This window comes from Carya illinoinensis, chromosome 3, assembly GCF_018687715.1.
Source record: "Carya illinoinensis cultivar Pawnee chromosome 3, C.illinoinensisPawnee_v1, whole genome shotgun sequence".
NCBI lineage: Eukaryota > Viridiplantae > Streptophyta > Magnoliopsida > Fagales > Juglandaceae > Carya > Carya illinoinensis.
The window spans coordinates 48,557,488-48,576,067 of NC_056754.1; the positions used below are offsets into that span (position 1 = coordinate 48,557,488).

Below are 18,580 nucleotides of genomic sequence, written 5' to 3' on the forward strand. Positions count from 1 at the left end.
ATATTGAGGTCCCCAACACCTCTTCGGCAGCGCCGTACGCTGTGCACTGCACGGTCAACAACTCTCGGCATGCTCTTTTCAGTTGACGTGGTGGTCAGAGCTGATGGCACCAACAACGCGAAGGAATAAGGGGGAGGAGATAGAGGCTGTAACCTAAGGATCTGAAAAAAAGGGCATCATTTCTCCAATTAATAAAATGACGCCATTTCATTAAAACATGCCACATCATATTGCCTCGCCGTTTTCTCTTACCGACTACATTTAGCTTTTTTCATTTTTATTTTAGTTATTATAAAAGTTAGGAGTGGGGGAGGGGTCACCCGCCCCTAGCCTGGGCGATACCGCTTATCCTGACAGAGCATGAGTAGGCACCTCGCACACCCTAGGCATAGGTGTAGGGCACGAGTAGGGTACCCACCTGCCTGTATGCCTACTATTTAAGTTATAAACAAATCCTAAGTTTACAAACTCTTGCTCTCTCTCTTCTATTTCTTCCAACGCCTTTGAGTCCCTCTCATTTTCTCTTCTCCTAGTTGTCTTCTTCCCATGCTCGTCTTCTTTTCTTTCTTTTCTTCTTCTATTACTCTTCTTCTTCTCCTTGTCTGGGTAAAACCCCATGCCATGGCCACATGTCACTCAAGATAGATCTATGTTTTTCATTTATTTATTTATTTATTTTGTATTCTCAAGCTAGATTTGTATTTTCAAACTAGATTCATGCTTTGTAGTTAGAGGTTTTTTTTTTTTTTTTTTTTTTTTTTTAATTTATAATTTATAATTAATTAATTTTTATTTTATTTTATTTTTTTATTTTTAGATTTATTTTAGATCTTTGTTTTGGTGTTGATCTTAGCCAACTCTATCGGTGGAAGGGATAAAAAACTCGTTCATCCGGTCAACTGAGACGGACAGACATATAAGGGGGCAACTGGGCAAGGGGTCGTATAGGGTGGGTAGCAGGCCTAGAAAAAGTTGTATAGATATATATATATATATATATATATATTTCTGTAAAAAATCTTTTAATTCAAGCGTTTATAATCCTACACTTTTTCATACTCTCTATGTAACCTTTGCCTAAAAAAGATAGAAAGTAATACACTGCCACCACGAGAAGGAAGAGGCGGAAGGAAACTATGAAACAGCTACTGGATCAAGTGAGATGAACAAAGAACACCGTCAAACAAAAAGCTCATGTGAACAATCGTAAATACCAATCCGAAAAATATGATTGCTTGATGTATTGTTCTTCCGCTGCAGATTTTTATGTACCGACAAAATCATCAACAATAAGACTACTAATTATAATAACAGTCATCTTAATAACATAGTTTGTAAAATCATTATCATTTATTTTAAAAATTTAAGTTGATAAAGAAATATAGAATTTTATTATTTATTTTATATTTTAACATTTCTTTTACTTGTAGTAGACTGGCCCTCAATATAGAGCCAATATTTAAACTTAGGATCTCTATTACGTTACATGTGAAATCATTATTTTATTTAAAAAATTTAAACTGATATAAAAATATAGATATTTTTATTATTTATTTTATATTTTAACAATATTTGACCATGTGAGCGGTGCAACTAATCCTTGCCAATCGATTATCCTTGCCAGTTGTTTGAAAAAAAATATACTATACTTGCTGTGTGCTTTTGGAATCTGGGTATCTATGAAAATAAGGATTCTTAATACTACTTGGCCTATCGAAATCGATCTTATTATTTTTTCCAGGGAACTCAAAGTCATTAACGAACTTATACCAATTTGATATTTTTAATTTTTTTGGCCTCAACAATATGGTCAGATGACTCTGATCTATTCGATCTCACATGTTGGTTCTTGGTAATAGTCTGCTTGGGATGTTCATTCGTGACTTGTTTAATGATATATGATAGGAAATAAAGAAGATCAGTATTTACGTGACCTTGCACTACTAAAACTTACGTCCATAGGTCCATGTGTAAAATTCAATATAAATAGAGCTCGATACAAGCTTTCCATCATTATTGAGCTCTCTATGATTACTCCCTTGGACTTCTTTTTAGGAAAAATGTCTTTGAGCTATCCAATTCTTCTCTTTCTACAGCTGTCATCTCCATCTCAAATTAAGCCAACCTCCCCGTCTACTATCTTATCCCTAAATTAAGCCAACCTTCCCGTCTATTATTTTTTTTTTAGGGAATCGATTCGATTTTAATTGGAATAAAATTTAAGATTAAATCGCGGAATATATCGATTTTTTATTTTTTAAAACTGATTACGTAACGGTAATCCTCCTAAATCGATATCTCTGGTTTTACAGATTTTCAGTCTAGTTCGATCTAATTTTTCAGTTTTAATATATTATATTATATATTTATATAATATATAATACTATAGTGATAATATATTGTAGTATATTATAATGTATATTATAATTATATTATAGGCTATAGTGATATATTATAATATATAGTATTATATAGTATAACTATTAATTTGACCTATAAATATTAGTATAATTATTAATACAATAAATTGTAGTGATATAAGATTTTAAAATTTAATATTATATTAATTAATAATTTATCATATAATACAAAACCATTTTATATATAATTATATATTATATATAAAAATTATATACAATATAAAAAATTTAAATATATATATGAACCAATCTAATTTTAAAAAAAAAATAGAATTAAATTGATTTTGATTAATTTAAAAAAAATAAAACTAATATCGAATCCAACTAAATTCAATATTGGACCAAATCCATTAATTGGGTTTGATCCGGTTTTCAATCCACTAATTTTTTTTTCTTTTTTTAACAACCCTAATCTTCTCTCCCTTCCAATTGCTTTATGTCTTGTCTGCAGCTTTATGTCATGACATCTTCCTTTTATATCCGATCAAGCATTGTCTATTATCAGACCGTCTCTTTCTCCTTCCCTTGCTATCATAGTAGGCTTTCATCTTTCATGGACGATCAGTGAGCTTTACATTTGCACTCATTTTATCCCAAAAAAACCATTATAAAAGTTTCTTTCAAGGAACATGAGATTGCAGCATTTGCCCAATCACAACATTCATGAGCATTGGCATTCGCTTAGCCATATGCTAATGTAACTTAGTTAATTAGACCTATAACTCTTTGCATTGGATTTGGCATAATCATCTCATTTTATATATTGTGGTGGACATGATTTTTACATATTTTGATTTCTAGCTAGTTGGATATGAGCATGAAACTGATTTTGTATATATTTTGATACCTTGTGTTCGAAAATGAAGTTAAATATTTAAGTTGCTAGACAGGTTTTATATATTTTGATGTATATATTGTTGGAAATTATGAAAATGAATATAAAAAAGTATTTAAATAACAAATAAAAGAATGCATTAATTACAAAGAGATAAAAAAAAAAAATTATTATTATAGAGAGTGAGATGGTTAATGGGTAGAGAAATTTTGGAGGTTCATTGATGATCCTGGTATAAAGTCACTGTACAGTCATACACTCACTTTGATTTCTAGCAAATATAGTTTAAAGCTTTAAACCTCAAGGCCTACCTGAAAATCAGTTTTTTGTTTTTGGAGAAACATCATCCTTCATTGATGTCATGTTTTTCTACATGATAAGATAAAACATTGAAGTTTCCTCCTTGTCTACAATGTAATCTGATACATATATAGTTGCTTTTGCTAGACTATGGGCAGTAGAGTTGCCCTCTCTGTTTATATGACAAACTAGGCTTGCAACCCGATGAATTTAGTTAGGCTTTTGACCCAATCCGACCCAGCTTAGCCATATGGACTCGGACAACCATCCGACCAATTCGGGTCCAGTCAACCCGTTTTATTTAATTTTTTTAAATAAAAAAAATACTAAAAAATGAATATTAATGAAAAGAACTGATTAATTTACAAACGTGCGGAAGGGGAGAGAATCTGCGGAAGCTTTCTTGTAGCTCTGAGCTTTTCAGTTTTCCCCTTTCCTCTTGCTTTCAATCTCATTTCTTTCGCACTTGATGTTTGGTATTCTCTTTTCCATCTCACTCCCAAAATTGGTTTTTCTTCCATCTTAGATACCCATTCCTCCCTCTCTCTCTAATTTTTCAAATCCAAAAAAGATAAGAATACAAAAAGGTTCCTAAAAGCACTTGGCTTTTATTGCTATCTGCCATTGAAGTGATGTAAAATTAAATCAATCTAATCTCTTGTTGCCCTCCCATTATACCATCCCCTCCCAACTCTCTCTCTCTCTCTCTCTCTCTCTCTCTCTCTCTCTCTCTCTCTCTCTCTCTCTCTCTGTGTTTCCGAGACAATGGGTGAACTTCTTCTGCTTAGTTTTCCTGGGCTTCTTCCTCCCAACTCTTAAAGCACCCCTCGTTTGGCTGCACCCCTCGTTTAGCCACACCCCTCGTTTGGTCATTTTGCCTCACCCACATTTTCCTTTCTGGGTAATCCTCAAACTCAAAGCCAACTGAAACGATCACTCTCATAGACACGTCCTCATAGTCGTTGTGCCTCACTATGTGGCTATGATCTTAGCTTACGACTCTCTCAAATGGTGGAAGATATTTACCCCCGACCAATGCTCATGCATCAACCGTTTTGCAGCTCTTTTTGCTTTGCCTCTCCTTTCCTTTCACTTGGTCTCCACCAACAACCCCTACACGATGAACTACATATTCATAGCCATTGAAACTCTCCAGAAGGTTATAGTCTTGGTGGTCCTTGTTGTCTGGTCAAGGACCAGCTCAAGAGGCTCTCTTGAACAATTCATCACCCTTCAAATGTTAGTTGATGACAAACAGAGGGGAACGAAGGCTATGAGAAATGAAGGTGATGAGATGACGAAGGGAATGGAGAGGGCTAGCGGCTAGGGCTGATATGAAAAAACTTAAAAGTGAGTTTTTCTTTTAAACGTTAGTCGGTTGAAACTGGTGTCTATCAAGTTTGACTCGAAAAGTCCGTCTAAATTGTTTTTTTTTATCAGGTCGGATCAGATCATTCGGACGGATCGGACGTTTGGTTTTTTTGCATAGGAGTATGACAGACTATACATGCTTCCAACTTTGTCATTGTAGCTTGAGTATCAATTATGATCATCCCAAAGTAGCTTTCATTTTGCTTCTTTAGATTGAGTTTTCGCTAGTTTAAAGTCTCATTCGAGTATAACTTTTCTCATACCCAATTCTAGTCCAAATTTTATTGCTATACATGCTACTATGGCCTCTACTAGAAGAGGATTAGGCATCGAGTCTTGTTTTTTCCTCAAGGTAGCTAAAAAATTGCCTTTTTCATCTCTTACTACCACTCCTATTTCTATTTTAAATTTTTTTTTTTATCAACTGCCACATCCCGGTTGACTTTACAAAAATCTTGAGATGGACATTCCCATGTAACTGTCCTTCTGTTTTCTGTAGAGACTTGATGCTTGTTTCTTGATTCGATTACTCTACATAATTCCAGCTGCAATTGTTTCACTTTGTGTATAACAGTCTAAGGATTTATCAAAATGTTCTTGAACACTAATTGATTTCTTCCTCACCGGAGGTTCCAAAGAGTTAAGGACAACTCTATCATTTCTTACTTGTCTGACTTGTTGAACATGTCTTCCATCAACTCTCTAAAACTCTTGTATGACCACTTGCATTTATGGATTGTTCTGGAACATTGGCTCAATACATCATTAGCTGAAACACACTCCCATAATATATGTTCAATTGTTTCAGGCAAATGCATTGGACAATTTGAATAATCCAATATATTCCTTTTGTGCCGATTAATCTTGGTGGGCAGTATATTTTGATAGGCTCTACAAAGAAAATTCTTGGCTACTAGAGGTATGTGAATCTTCCTTAGTTTGGTCAACTATTCCTTCTGATTACTGTTGTAGGAGTTTTGGCCTTTTTTTTCTATCTTGCAATTCTATACATTTGAGTTCTCCATGATAAAAATACCATCTACTCTAATAAACATATCAAGAATTATGCATGTCAGATTTTTTGGGACTTATGGATGATTTCTTAATACTAAATTACATAACTACAAAACTTAACTTATATAGAAAGAGCTAAATTCTATGGTCTGGGATAGGTGATGCAGAGAACAAAAATCATAAAGGCTTACTCACTGATTGCTGCAGATAGCAATCATGTTAGATGGGGTGTAAAAACTGTTGCACCATTTTAATGCCTTATCATTACTAATGGCATGAGAGATTATTGCATGACTCGAGAACTCGAAGCATGTGTGCAAAGATGTTTAATGACTGCTTCTTTAAATGAAATTTAATTATGTGCTGAAGTACAATAATTCTGATCCTGCTGCATATCAGACTTTTTCTTCAATGACATGAGCATTTATATAATATAATGTTTGCATTATGCAATGGCCACCAATGAGAGAATGCATGACTATAGAACCAAAACAATGGTAAAAAGATGTACTACTGCTGCTCACATAATTGTTCTTTAATTATGTGCCCCAGGTTTGTTATCCTCAAAGTCACTACTATAAGCTACTCCCTTTAGATTGTACATTCCAACATGTGAAGTTCCAAGAAGACCAAAACTCTAGCTGATGGTAGCAGAAAATTGTTGATTCCATGGAGGGAATTGTGAAGAGCAGTCAACAGGTACACAAATACCCAATCTTGTTGAATGAATGAACCTGTTTATTTAGTGAGATGAGAGGACACAAAAAATTCTGTTTGAGGGACCTTACGTACAACTTTTTTGCATGTTGTTACTTGTCATACTAGCTTTTACACTTGAAGACACTAGAATTCCATTAAGTGTCTCTGTTGCATACCATGACTGATTCAAATAGGTGGCTTTCGATAAGAATATCAGGAGTTATGCTTTTGTATTTATTGGAGTTTTGGGTTAGATACTCCATTTAAAAGTAGCTTTGGATTATATACCACATTTCTTATCTCCAGGCTTTTGTTTTTCCTTCTCAAGAAAATTAGGAATCTTTCACATCTTAAGAGCAGAACCAACCTAAATATAATTAAGAATATCCACTCCTTTACTGAAATTTTACAGTTTTGATGGCTGTACAGCTCAGTTTCATCTAAGTGACTAACCTGGGGGATAAATTTATTATCCCCGTCAACTCATGAGTCAATGCTGCAATGGATTATGAAATAAATATGGTAAACTTTTTTCTTCTATCATATGCTTGGTTTTAAATCTACTCTAAAGTAGTTAGACATTATGTTTAATATACAATCTTTTTTATTCTAAGTATAATGTGAGATTTGATCAGTTTTTTGTTTCTTGGGTAAATATCTTTGATCAACACCCAATAGATATTTTTTAGCAACTCCAAATACTACTGTGGCATGAACTTCTAAAAAAATAAATTGCGTCATAGGACAAATCGCTATAATTAAGTATTTGCAATCATATGACTAGAAATTTATTAATCATTGGCAGGTTGGAGTTGGCTCCTTTCAGCATCTTATAGAGTGCGATAATGAATTTCCCACACATTGCTGCGGTTGTCTTGAAGTTGTTCTGGCCTGATCTACAATGCCCAGGTGCACATGGTATGATTATCATTTTTAAATATGAAGAGCAGGATAGCTTGAAATATCTAAGAGAATGTAGTGACGGTTTGATCTAATGTTTAGAAGCTAAAATGTGTTCTATTTATTTAGTAGTTTGTAAGTTGTAACTTCTTGGTTCCCATATACCACCCCATGTATAGCCCATGAACTACATTAATGTGAATTACTCTTTTGGATTTAGATGAATGAATGAGTGTGTTTGCTTAAAAAATGCTATAAGGAATGAATGTGTTTACATTAATGTGCTTTTTCTTATTAATAGGTTATAATAATCAGTGCATTTGGATGTATCATGTTTCAGGATTTTCTATTTTGTAGACTAACGGCTAAGCAGTTGCTATTGGCTTTTGGAACATTGTGGTCATTGGCGTGTAGGTGAAAAAGATTTGAAACAAATTGGACTTTTAATTAAGTGCAGTACTTTAAGGTATTGAAACAAAATTAATAAATTATTTAATCAGGTTGCTTGGGCATATAAATAATTAGGTATTTTAAATTAATTAGTCACTAAATTGGACTTTTAAATAATTTAGTGACTTATATATATATACCCCCACGCCGTTAGTAGAAGCGGAAAAGAGGGAAAAAAAAAGTGACATATGATAATTGCAGCTTTTTATTTATTGCTGCAAATTCCCAATAGCAAAGTATTCAAAACGCTGCAAAAGATATATAAAATGCTGAGATAATCCAATTGCAGCATTTTTTGTTACGTTGTAATATCTAAAACGAAATGATAAAAGAAACATTTTTTTTGTAGATTACAGGTTTTTGCAATGCATTATATATTTTTGCAGCGCTGTTATGATGTTGCAATAGATTCTTAAAGCAACGAAATAAAAAATTGTTGCTTCTGCTTTAGGCTTATTTGCAACGCTTTATAATTTTTTGCAGCGATATTTTGACGTTGCTACTACTCTCAAAAGCAGCGCACATACGTAAATGTTTCATTTGTAATTAACCAGTTGCAGCGCTGAAGGATCTATTCCAACGATTTAGAAGCATTGTAAAAAATAACTAAAGCAACGACAACAAAATAACGCTGCTGTTTCCTAATATTATTGTAGCGAAAATTTATATAAAAGCAAGGATAAATATCGCTGCAATTAATCTTTTGCAGCGTTTATGAGCTTCCGTTCAGATGGTTTTCGCAGCGTGGAATTTTGGTATCTGCAGCGATGCGAAAACGCTGCAAAAGAAATTCATAGCAGCATTTTTCATGTTGCGCTGCAATTGGTCAAAAATAAAAAGTTAATAGCGGCGATCATGCAAGGAAGGTTAGAACGCTGCAGCTGATGTAGTGCAGCGTTTTTAGGAGGTTTTTGCAAGGATTTTCAGCGCTGCAAAAAGTCTAAATCCTTGTAGTGAATATACATATTTTGACATGACAAGAATATGACCCGTTAACATGATTTGATACCCCTATAAAGGACAGTCACCTTACCCAAAAAGGAAATAAATGACTTGTCTCATTTGCTGAATCTTGCTTGAAAATCAGTTGATCATCTCATTGGCCGTTTCCAAATATTTTTGGGAGGCAATTGTCGTTGTTGCTAACTGTTCCATAAAGCCAAATTGATATATATGGAGAAAGGAAGAGACTCATGTTTGTCTTATAACGCGCGTACGTACATACAGGGATCAGCAGAATATGGTAAAGATATATGGAACTGAGATGGATAAAGTATCGGGAAACAGTCCAAAATGGTAATTCCGCACTTCAAGACTAAAGAGCTTTTAAACTGATCATGGAGAGTTTCTGCAGCATGACCATGCATGCCAGTCCCGCGATGATCTAGGGTCCCATGCATAATCATGAGATCAGAGCCACCAAATATTGCTCCCAACTACGCGAGAATTATATGTATATATGCAAAGGTGGTCAAAATCTGTTGGTAAACTTTGTGATTAGGAAATTATATCAGAAAATATGCCAAGCGTACGTAAATTTAGCCACATGTAATATCGACGGCCCACTTGGTAAACCTCATCTCTCCATGCAACCAGTGGCAGCACGTGATGCATGCGCACCTTTCGTTTCTTCTGCTTTTTTGAAGGTTTGATTATCTCATGTAGTTTTCTAAAGATAAATGTTTTTTTATTTTTCCACAATATTTGTTTTACTTAAATTACACAAAATTATAGGGATCTAGTAGTACTGTGCCCCCATATCTTATTTTGAAAGCTACTACATATATATGGAACCTAACTAAAGCAGAATCCTGATCTTTGAAGTTTGACAAGAGATAGGAAGGAGCTTTCTTCTGCTTTGTTACTCGCACTATGGACAAACAAGGAGGAATCAAATTTGGGCACCACTTGATTGCATTATTTGTTCTTCCCTCACACTCTAAAAGGATAATATTAGTTTGTCGTCTTCTCTTATACGCGTAAAATAATTGAGATCCTCTCCAATTATCTTATCAAATTGCATGGACTGATAAAGAAATACAGAGATTGCTTATGGCTAAATTCAGTTTGAAAATCTTAAACGAATCGAATACTGTAAGCTAAGACTCATATTATACGTCTATCTCTCTCTCTCATGAATTAAGCGCTCTCTCTCTCTCTCTCTTTCTCTCAAGATATCTATTCACACACATAGGTGTATATATATTCCTCATGTCTGTCTATCTTGAAGCTAGCTTTGCATATTAAGTTGGGGGATTCTCTCTCTCTCTCAAAAAAGATAATATAACATATGGCTTCCCAAGGCAGCCTTAGTACTAACGTTTCCAAGACTCCGAAAAGTGGCAGATCAGGTGGAGAAGGCGCCGTCGACGTGGCATCAACAAGTTCACCGAAAGGAGGCCAATGCCTGTGTTCACCAACGACGCACCAAGGGTCGTTCCGTTGCAGGTTTCATCGGTCATCGGCTAAAATGATGAAGCGATCAATCTCCATGCCTGCCGATACCTCTGCAGCCGCTGCCCTCTCTCCCAACTCTGTCGGGTCTACGTAATGCATGCTAGCTGATCTACATATGCTTTCAAACCAATTGTCTTATATATATCGCTCCTTCAAACTCCATCTAGAACTCAAGTTCTGATATATATTTGGGATTCTGTCTGCTTGTGATTCATTTATGTGCAGCTCTTCAAAAGTCACACATAAACACACACAGCATGTTGTTGGATGATCTATAATATTATTGTTGTTTGGTAAATATGATCTCTTCTCTCTTATTGATGAAAACCTTGACATATTATATATGATAAGAGCTGCATGTATATGTATGTATATATATATATATATATATATATATTTATATGATCAGACTGCAGGCTGCAGCCGCTAGCACTAACTTCTCTAGACCAAATGATAATGAGTTCTAAGAAAAATGGCTAACAACAATTTCCAAGCAAGTTTATTGTTCAAGGTAATAAAATTCGTGTGAATTATCCTTGAAACAGTCATCATATCTCCTTTTCCCTCACAACTCACTGGTCATAAACTCCTCTGAAAATCAGTGACATTTATGATATTTTTTTGGTCCAAAAAATATCAGCCTGCTGCTAAGTACCATTAGTACTGGTCTGTAATTTATCTGGAGAGATTGCATCCATTGCAGTAGTGGGTGAACTACGATTTTTCAAAAAATATAAAAAATCCGGATCGATTACGATGAAATTATGGTCGAGAATCGAGATGGGTTTTGAATGGCCAACGAATTTTAGTCATTTTATATTTGATCAGAATAATATCAATGATAAAATCCACAAGTAGAATGATAGGCCACCGCTCCCAGCTACTGCTGACCATCTTTCTTTTTTTTTTTTAAGTTTTTTTAGTGATTAAGGAAGTATTTTTTTAATGATGTTGTGAATTTTTATTATAAAAAAATATTTTAAAGTGTTAAAAAATACATGTAAAAAAAACAAAAAATAAAATAAAAAAATATTAAACTACTAGTAATGGTAGCTCCTGGAGCGGTAACCGTAGCAGCATTCAGTCCACAAAGCCCCATGTTTTGTTTTTTCAATATATGAATCAACAGCCAAAAAGGTGACGTCCCTCGATAATGACTCTGAAAGAAAATTTCATGACGTGCAAACTAATTTGTGATCTGTAACATATTGTCTTCTTTTTCTTTGATCTCTACTGGCCTTATCTTTCTTTGTTGCCAAGCATATTATATAGCTGTTACATGTCACTTTCTCAATACAAATATTCTTGAGTTCTGTTTATTAAGGAAAATTCTATTAATCGTTTAGGAACGAATGGAAACTCATGTCACAATAACGCCTTGTTTGGGAACAAAAAATCTCTCTAAAGAAAAATGTTATTCGATTCTTTTGCATTTTTATCTTTTTGTCATTTCTTTATGATGTGGTACTATTAAATAATTAATAAATGATGAAACTTTTTGTTATTTTTTCATCATTTAATGATGAAAGGATGCTAATTAATAGAATAATAAATAACATTTTCCTCTTAAAAAAAATCATACTTCCTTGGAAAATGTATCTCACATTAGATTTAAACATCTTTGCCGGTCCATGTACACCAAGATTTTATCATCTCTCAAAAATAAATTTTATCAAATGATTTCCATTGATTTTCACTATTCTAAAAAACCTATCTCACAAATACAACTCATTTAACATTACTTCAATAATGGACTCTTACCAATTTTTTTAAGTTTCACAAAAAGTATTTCTCAATATTTTTTAAAAAATCTAAACATATACTTTCTATATATGGCCGCATCACTTTCATAAAACTCCTCAAAGTCTCTCTAAAAATGTTCATCTTGATTTAAAAAATCTTCAAGAAAATCATAGCGCAAAAAAAATAAAAACTAAAAGATCGAAGAGAAAAGGCGCGCTGGAAATAATATTCTTCATGCAAGTAGCTAGCTACAAATTCATATATATTACAGATATTAGTTTGAGGATCAGATTCGAGTATATATGTCCACACAATTGCTATTAGAGAGTAGCTAGGGATCTTACATAGGTCTGTTATACGTACATAGAAGTAATATATTGACATACAAATTAAACTACGAGAGATCTCTTCTGTAGCACAATTCAATTTATAATTTTACAATAACCTTCATGATCTTATCCCTTCGAATTAATGATGTCGGCCGGTTCTTTGTACTTGAGAGTGTCCAACCCTTCTTGAGTGTTGCAATCTCAGAATATGATGAGATATCATGTCATTAAAATGACATAATTAATCTATGATAATAATTACTCTTGCTTTATAAGGTGCGTTAATTGATAATTACTCTTATTTTAAAAGTCATGTCTTTTAGATTAAAATGTTTCGACTCTCACTCTAGTGATGGTTTAATTAGAGAAAAATAAACACGCACATGTCGGTATGCGTATTATAATCATTACTGTTAAGTAACATATATATAGGTCTCCTCCCAACATAATCTTTTAGAGCCAATATCTCTTTAATTCCAAATCCAACAAGAACTCAACCAAGAAATTCTAAGGTTTGTTTGGATACTTAGAAGAATAGTAGTTAAACAGATTGAGTTATGTTTTATTAGGTTTCAAGAAATGAGGAAGAAAAAATTGAATAAAAATATTATAACGTTTAAAAAGTGTTTGAATATAATTTTTTAACACTATTTTTTTTAAATAAAATTGAAAAAATAATATTGGTTTTTGTGTTTTATTTGAAAATTTGAGAAAATTGTAATGATTAGGTAATGATGAAAAAGTTGAAAATTTCAAATTGAAAAGTGTTTTTTGTTTGAGTGATATTTGGGAAGAATACTCAACAACAGTTGCATTGCCAAATAGACCCTAAGAGAGGAAAAAAATTCAAACTATATGAGTTGTGTTCTAAAATCATACATGCATGTCCAAACATTCTATATATTATCAAGTTGGTATTTAGAGCACACTTAATAAAATGCTTACATGGTAATGACATAATATAATAATTTGAAAGATAAATTTTAAAATTTAAATCTTACCAATCAAATCTTACCATTTAAATGATATAGATGATATGATTTACACACCGGTTTAATAATAAAATAACTCCCAAACATTTTATTTTGAATTTTTAATTGGTATTAAGATTTCATGCTTTGGTTAACTAAAAGTCTTCACAAAACTTATATATATTTAATTAGGGATGAAGCCAGGATTTATGTAAAGGAGGGCCTAAGGATATATAAAAATTTCTAAGTGACAAACATTCAAAGATTACTTCAAAGCGTGCAAGTGTGCATCAGTATATAGTAAGTTTTAAGTTTGAATGTAAAATAAAAAAAATTTAATATGCAAATTGATCTCAATGTTCTTTCAACAAATAAATGTCATTAATTATCACATTCCTTCTCAATGAGTATGTATATGATTTATGGAGAATAAAACATATTTGGGATTAAAAAAATCACATCTAATACTCTTTTATTACAAAAATCTCTCTGCCATTTTTCAATAGGTTAAGAAAAGGAAAATTTAATTTTGTCTTTAAAAAAATCTATAGACTTAATTTTTTCTCCAAAAAATAATTTTTTTTGAAGAAAATTACTTTAATTTTTTTATTTATTAAGAAGATCTTGAGATTTAAAAAGTTGGAAACAAACAGATAGAAGAAGAACTTCTTATGTTATGGTTGAAGCAGTCTCATTGGATGAATTACTTCCAATTTATTCCTTTGGCATATGTCACATTCATGAATAAAAGCTCTGACATCCCTGTACAAACCAGGCTAGAAAAACTCATTTTTAACTCATGAATATATCTTAAGTACTTCTATGTAGCCCCTTAATAGAATATTGGGGAAATGTTACAAAATCTGCTGTTAGAATGGCACCAAGGTTTCAAGATTTAATATGTCCTTGTAAAAGAGCAAACCATTGTGGACCTGGTAGTGAGTTGGGTCCAAGATTTCGTGATGGTAATGGCTTATAAGCTCTTGTAAATGGGGATCTGGAGGGTAAGATTTTTGTAACAGCTCTATCCATTGTATTTGTATCATGCTTACTACTTGGAGTTAGATATGTGGGTGTTAGTTTTGGTTGGTAAATTTGGTTGGTTGTGGGGAGCTCGGTTGGTTGTCAAATTGGTTGTAGGTGTTGAGCTTTCAAGAAGGGAGGTATACGAGATAATGCATCAATCACTTTATTTGTTTTCCCACTCTTGTATCCCACAGAAAAATCGTAGTCCAATAACTTAGGCATGGTTTGGATAGAGAGATACTTTTATTTCATCGCATCTCATCTTATCTCAATATCTAAATATTATAAATATAAATATTTTTCAATTTTAGATTTTTAACTTTTTTATTTAATCATTATCTAATTATTACAACTTTTTCAAACTTTCAAATAAAACATAAAAAACAATTCAATTTTTTCAAATCTCAAAACAAAAATAATATTACAAAATTATATTTTAACTTTATAATATTTTTATTCAAATTTTTCTCTCCATTTTCTTAAAACCCCATAAAATATTTTAACTCAAACTATTTCTAACTTAATTAATCTTAGCTCAATTCAAATATCTCACTATTATTCACAAATAATTTCAACTCATCTCATCTCAACTTACTATTAAAACTAGGCCATTTTTGTTGGGCAAGAGTGCCTACCTTTTACTCCAAAAGATATTTCAAGGCTTGCTGATAAGTGCATACCTTGAAATATTGTCCTACCAAGTAATGAACTTCCTTACTACTATCACCACTTCTAGGAGCTCTTTCTAGTAGGTAGATAGTGTGAGACTCTTGCCTTTTAGCCCCTGATTGAGATAGGCAATTGGTTGCCCTTCCTGCATTAAGACTGCTCCTAAACCTTCTCCTAAAGTATCACACTCCACCACAAATGTCTTCAAAAAATTTGGTAATGTCAAAACTGGTAGTTTCACCATTGCATCTTTGAGTTGCTCAAAAGCATTCTTTGCCTTTTCAGTCCAAATGAAAGAATTCTTTATGAGTAGTGTCGTTAGGGGTGCTGCAATTGTTCCATGGATCTATAGAAACTTACGGTAATACCTTGTAAGATCCAAAAATCCATGTAACGCCTTAAGATTTGTGGGCAAAGGCCAATTTTGCATAGCAGTAATCTTCTAGGGATCGGCCTTGAGACCCTATTGAGAGATAAAGTGCCCTAAGTACTTCACTTCTTTGATGCCAAAAATACATTTAGAAGCTTTTGAAAAAGTTGATGAGATTTTAGAGTATCCAAAACAGTATGTAAATGCTCTTCCAATGATTTAATGTAAATTAAACCATTATCAAAGAAAACCAAGACAAACTTCCTTAAGTATTGCCTAAAAACTTCGAACTTTTGAAAGGTAGATGGAGCATTGGTAAGCTCAATGGGCATCACTGAAAATTCATAGTGACCATAGTGGGTCTAGAAAGCTGTCTTGTGTATATCAGCATGATGTATTCTAATTTGATGGTATCCAGAACGTAGATCCAATTTTTAAAAAATTATTACCTCATGGCATTCATCTAATAGCTCATTAATATTGGGGATAAGGTACTTATCTATCATTGTATATTTGTTGAGAGCATGATAATCCATTCACATACGCCAACTTTCATCCACATTCCTAAGTAAGAGATCAGGAGATGAGTAGGGGTTTTGACTACCCCTAATGATGCCACTGCTTAACATTTTTGCCACCGCTTAACATTTTTGCCACCAAGCAATCTATTTCCTCTTTTTGGTAATAGAGATATCTGTGAGGTCGCACATAGGCTGGTTTAAAGCCTTCCTGTAGCTATATCTTATGATCATGACTCCAAGGAGGCAGACCATTAGGTTAAGCAAAAGCTACTCCAAATTCCTTTACCACTTGCTACACAACAAGGTTAATCTAGGCTTCAGACTTCACAAGAGCTTCTCATATAAGATGCAATTAGATACCATTCAGTGATCCCATTTTCAACTTAGGGACCTGATTTTCTTCCTCCAAAGCCTTGGTAGATAAGTAGATTCCCTATAACTTCACAACTGCACCATTAAGAGTAAGCTGCATAGTAAGGTCAGTAAAATTCCATAAAATAGGACCAAGACTCCTTAACTAGTCCACTCCTAACACCATGCATAATCTCCTAGGGTCAATAAGTAGAGATGAGCCTTAAACTATAGGTTTTGTAATTGGATAGGAACTACCATACAAAAACCGAGGCAAGGAAGGCTATCTTCATTAGCCACTTTGACTGATACATGGCCCTCTCCCATTGGCAGTCTAGTCTTCTTTGCTACGTATGGATCTACAAAGCTATGAGTACTCCCTATGTTAATGAGGATCAGCATCTTGAGGTGATTAATAGTCCCTTCCAACCTCATAGTCTTTGGTGATGGGGAACCTGCTATGGCATGTAAAAAGATGCCTAACAGTTTACCCACTTTCTTTTATTTCCTCATAGTCTTATCCTGGTGTATTACTGCTAAAGTACCTTAAGCTTTTCCTTACTCTTCTTCTTCCTCCTTCAAGTACTCCACTAGAAATATTTTTGGGCAACTACACCTATGGATTGGGTGAAATTTCTCATCACAATAATAATGAAGCCCTCTTTCTAGTCTCTCTTGCATCTGGCTTGGAGTAATTCTCTTAATTGGTTGGTTTTCGGTTTGGTCGGTTGGGTCTTGTCGGTTGGGTGGGGTTGCTAGTATTAGGATAGGTGCTAGGGTAGGAAATCTTGGGAGGTAGTTTTGGATAGTGGGGGTTTTGTGTTTGGATTCTGGGTAAAAATACTTGAGTTCTCCTCAAAACTTCTTCTTGTTACAATCTTGCCAACCCAAAGTGTGCCAATAAGGTAGTGGGTTCGAATATGGTGACAATAATTCTAAGGTCATGCCTTAGCCCACTAAAAAAAGTACTAATATGGAACTCTTCATATGAAAAAAAAAAAAAAAAAAAAAAACTATTTGTAGCTTTTGATCAACTAGAGAATTACTGTAAGAAAACATTTGTTGGGCCTTAAGAACTCCCTTTATTGGTTCATGACCATCAAACTTAGGAAAGTCCATCCTAATAGTTCTAGGTTGAATTCCCTCATTCCCTTCAAACAAAAGATTATTACTGACCTTACCCTTCGAATTGTAAGAGCCTTGTCTAGATTGTTAATTTCCAACCATAACTACAATTGATCATAATTGGCTGCCAAGTTGTTAATATGTTGTAACATTACTTCCAGCATTTGTCTAAATCTATTTTGTTTTTCTTGTAGGTGCACGGTTTCCCCTTCAGAGTGGACACAACTTTAGCAAGTTAAGCATGAAGTGTACCCTTAGCCATTGCACATGAATGCAGCTCCGAGACCACTATTATGTATGAGAAAGTCTAACTGCAGTCATACGGGACGCCTCCGTGCGAACAGCTTCCAACGTGGCATCAAAAGCACCATTTTGGAGTAAATAAAACAATGCGTTTAGTTGGGTTCAAAATTTTGTGAAGCTACCCTCAAAACGGTGTGTTTCACATTTTGAAATTGGTTTTCTCTTCTCCTGCTCTCTCTCTCTCTCTCTCTCTCTCTCTCTCTCTCTCTCTCTCTCTCTCTCCTGCCCTCCTCTGTGTGACTCATGTTCCCAACCCTAACCCTTATGCGATAGAGCAGCTGCGTTATACTGGAGGATTTTGCTCAAAGTTGGACATCATCCTACGTAACTTAAAGTTCAGTTTCTAATTTTATTTTCCCCTTTTAAGTTTCCTTTGTTTAAGGTTTATGCATAGTGGTGTCATGAAAATATTGAAATCGGGTTTAAAGAATTGCAAAACTGGCCGTAGGGATGATAGAGGTGGAAACACACTTTGCTCCTAAAAAATGCCATAGATCTGGGTATATTTATATTTTGTTCCTTTTTCTTAGATTGTTGTTTAATGATTAAAAAAGTGGAAAAGATCGAAGTTTTAAACTAAGATTTTGGAGGGTTTTTGTTTCATTGGAAGCCATTAAAGGATTGGTTTGACTAATAATTGATTCTTATAGAATTTGCAATTTTCTATATTATATACCTCCTAACAAAGACTTTGGTATTGTGAATTATAACCATAAAAGGAGTGCC

At 33.7% G+C, this 18,580-nt stretch overlaps 1 long non-coding RNA gene across 1 annotated transcript; it reads left to right on the top strand.

Moving 5' to 3' along the window:
* Window positions 1–4,274: 4,274 nt before the first annotated feature.
* LOC122305732 lies at window positions 4,275–10,744 on the top strand. Its single transcript, XR_006241218.1, has 2 exons — window positions 4,275–4,306; window positions 10,134–10,744. It is a non-coding gene; the product is annotated as an uncharacterized LOC122305732 (long non-coding RNA).
* The last annotated feature ends 7,836 nt before the right edge of the window (window positions 10,745–18,580 follow it).